General features: G+C 36.9%; 1 non-coding gene across 1 annotated transcript; it reads right to left on the bottom strand.

The window, feature by feature from the left end:
- Window positions 1–406: 406 nt before the first annotated feature.
- TRNAK-CUU (transfer RNA lysine (anticodon CUU)) lies at window positions 407–479 on the bottom strand. Its single transcript has one exon. It is a non-coding gene; the product is annotated as a tRNA-Lys (tRNA).
- Between the last annotated feature and the right edge of the window lie 3,463 nt (window positions 480–3,942).

Here is a 3,942-nt window from a genome sequence, read left to right as displayed (position 1 = left end):
ATGAGAAATTTGAGTTTTGGGTGTCCTGAAGGGAGTAATATATTTGCACAGGTATAAATAGCTAATGTGCAAAGAATTATGTTTGCTTGCAATTTCAATATAGTTTGATGAGCTAGAAATAAGATAAAAAAAAAAAAAAGAGTGAGGGGGATAAAATGAATGGTACAGAAATGAAAACATGGTTGTCACCGGGGTCTGAGCAGCATTTCCCAGCTACTAAGAGACATCATCATGAAACTTGTGATGAATTTCCTCTCTCCATTTTATTATTTATGATCAACAGAAAAAGAATCAGTGCAAAATGGGCTATGTGTGGAAAGGAGAGATTATGGAAGAAAGGGTTTTTTTTTAATAAGTATTTCTTGATTTATTTTTTAAAATATTATTTTTTTTTAACTAAGCTCTACGCCCAACATGGGACTTGAACTCATGACCCCAAGATCAAGAGTCACATGCTCTACCAACTGAGCCAGTCAGGCACCCTGATAAATAAGGGTTTGTATAAAATCTTCAGTTGCTAGAGACCTCATCATTGCAACTATTTTGCAGTGACCTCATCTCTCCTATGTTTCATCCAAGCTATAAAATAGAAAGTTGTTCATACTAATTAGAATACATATATCATAGCAATTAAAAGTGAACACTGGAGTAGGACCAACTACATGCAAATCCCAGATCTATCATTTACCAGTTGTATAAAGTTAATATTTAAACTCTTTATGCATCAGTTTCCCCATTTATATGAGGGGGATAATAGCTACTTCACAGGGTTGTGGTGACATTTGAATAAATTAATATACGGTTAACAGAATAATATATACAAATATATTGGAAAGCGTTCGATAAATGTCAGCAATTGTCATGATCATAATCATTATCACAAACATTATTGTTATATCGTTATTATGAAATGAAAACCATAAGTTCACATACATACACCACCTAAAATGTTGAGAGATGTCAGCTAAAAATATTCTAAAATTGAAACCTATGATGATAGTTTAGATAGTCCCCAGAGGAAAACTGTTAGGACATATCTATCAGAATAAAGGTTGGTGGAGTGACCCTACAAGACAGATGCATAAGATAAAATCATACAGCTGGACCTAATAGCCCAAGCTCCTGGCACTGCTCCCACATCTTAACCTGGTCTGACCTCGTGGAAAAAGGATCTGGGCAAACTGCCCCCATAGCTTTGGGGAAACTACCCCTAGATGGAGCAGTTTAATTGAAAATTCCAAAACTTCCTAAAGGTCCATGATGGGATCATGTCGTCCTCACCAAAGAGCCTAGAGCTTTTTTTTGCCACCCAAGGAATATGTATTCCATCACTGTGCTCCAAGAAACTAGGTTTAAACTACTCTTTTTTTTTCCTTTCTTCAAAGGAGAAGCTATGTAGCTATTTAAAGAAATATATAAGCTTTAAAATCTGTATGGGACAAGATTAGAATATGGGGGGGGAGTTTGATAGCTTTGATTAAAGAATTGAAATTTTATTCACATCCAAAATGGTGTGGGGTTTGTGTATATGTGTGTGTGGATGTATGTGTATGTGCAAGATGTATGGGATGTGTTTCTATGTATGTGCGTGAGTAATGTGTGTATACACCCATACATGTGAGTGAGAAAATGTCAGTGGGCAGATGCCTGGACCAGGGTCTACAGAGAATAACAGGCAGCAAACACCCATGCTGCATTTCAATCTGCTAGCAAATTCCTAGAGGTTTGGAGAAAACAGCAGGGAAATAGGACCTTATCAAAGCTCTCGGACAAATTTTGCTCAAGGAATGGACCGGAACCAAAATAAAGGCCTAAAGAGAACGATCACCCTCAAACTTAAGAATAATCCTGGAATGTGATTTGAAGCATTTTGCAAAAAAAGCTATTAGATAAGTTAAATAGAAGAAAATTGTCCTTAAAAAATGCCAAATCCAGGGAAGCATACCTAGATATGAAAAGATGGACTGAGAGTTATACTGTACTGGTTAATTGCAAACAGAGAGGGAGGGAGACAAACCATAAGAGACTCTTAAGGACAGAGAACAAACTGAGGATTGATGAGGAGTGGGGGAGAAGGGAAAGTGGGTGATGGGCACTGAGGAGGGCACTTGTTGGGATGAGCACTGAGTGTTATATGTAGATCAATTTGACAATAAATTATATTTAAAAACATGGAAAAGGAGAGGTTGATAAGGGAATAACCTAGAGCTGCAACAATAAAGTAATTTTTTCCTTGAAGAATTTCAATTAAAAAAATAAGTAAAACGCTTATGAGATCATAGTAAAGATAGTCCAACAAGCTATTTACACAAACTCAGAGTCACGGTCAATGGAATAACCATGAGCTCATATTCTCTTAGCCAAACTTTCACAGGGAAAAAAACTATCAAAAAGAAAATTAATCAATTAACCAGTGCCATGTAAAATTGACCAATGCTGTTGGCTTCTGCATATGGCTAAATATAACTGCCCAAAAGGGACATGATTTTCCTTATAATGATATTGTTGCATTATACTTTTTCAAAATGCATTAAATATCCTTGTCTCTGAATAAAAACTCTGCCTTTGGTCTTTTATCTAAAGAAATATCTATAACCTGCTGGATTTAAAATTAGGTTTTCAACCCAGTCCCCAGTTTTACTTTTACGGTTTGATAAGTTCTATCCTGTGAACAGGTTAGCATCTGTCTGCTTTACTTATAGGAGCAGATCAAACACAGTTCCTTACTTACCAAAGAAATAACAGTGTAGACCACTCCTATCACTGGACTCAAAAAACATCCTAACAGCTCAGCAAAAAATGAACACATTAAGATCTGGTAAGCAGTACCACTTCTATGGGTCAGAATTGGCCTTCTACAGGGACAAACAAGAAGGAAGTACATTAAGCCCATTTTAGTCAAAAGTGGTTCCTGAATATCATACTACTAAAACTGCCACCTGCTTTGAAACTTGAGTTTTATGACCTTGCTTGTGGATCTATTCCTTTACAATTGGGGATCTGAAGTCTTAGAGACCTGGTACTTAGCACTGCTGGTGATAGTAATTAAAGAAACCAGAATACATTGCTCATATCAGATTATAAGAAACATATATGTAAATTATATGTTTTTTTCCCTATTCTCTCCAAAATTGCTCCTACAATTTGCTTTATATACATTTTTTACTTTAAAATAGAGAGATATAGGGGCACCTGGGTAGCTCAGTTGGTTAAGTGTCTGGCTTCGGCTCAGGTCATGTGTCATTCATGGTTCATGAGTTTGAGCCCCGTGTTGGGCTCTGTGCTGACAGCTCAGAGCCTGGAGCCTGCTTCAGATTCTGTATCTCCCTCTCTCTCTGCCCCTCCCCCACTTATGCTCTCTCTGTCTGTCAAAAGTAAATAAACATTAAAAAAAATAAAATAGGGGCGCCTGGGTGGCGCAGTCGGTTAGGCGTCCGACTTCAGCCAGGTCACGATCTCGCGGTCTGTGAGTTCGAGCCCCGCGTCAGGCTCTGGGCTGATGGCTCAGAGCCTGGAGCCTGTTTCCGATTCTGTGTCTCCTTCTCTCTCTGCCCCTCCCCCGTTCATGCTCTGTCTCTCTCTGTCCCAAAAATAAATAAACGTTGAAAAAAAAAATAAAAATAAAATAAAATAAAATAAAATAAAATAAAATAAAATAAATAAAATAAAAAATAAAATAGAAGGAGAGGAAAGCCTCTAGACTGAAAATGAACCTGAGGCAATGTTTACACATGATCTATACAGTTTATTAGTATTTAATGAATACCAGCAATCTATTCTGCTGTTTAAAATCAATTTCAGCAAAATCCTAGCCAGTTGCAATTTAAGAACGACGGAATATTTTTATTTGTGCCTTTATTCCACTTAAGGAGAGTGAAAATTATCATGCCACCCAATCAATAAAGATACTCAGTTTGAAATACAAATAAAATTGTGGTTTGC

Source organism: Lynx rufus, unplaced genomic scaffold (genome assembly GCF_022079265.1).
Source record: "Lynx rufus isolate CCGP_SWC_20201006 ecotype Redwood Valley unplaced genomic scaffold, mLynRuf1.p SCAF_5, whole genome shotgun sequence".
Taxonomy (NCBI): domain Eukaryota; kingdom Metazoa; phylum Chordata; class Mammalia; order Carnivora; family Felidae; genus Lynx; species Lynx rufus.
This window is presented reverse-complemented; position numbering and strand designations above follow the sequence as displayed.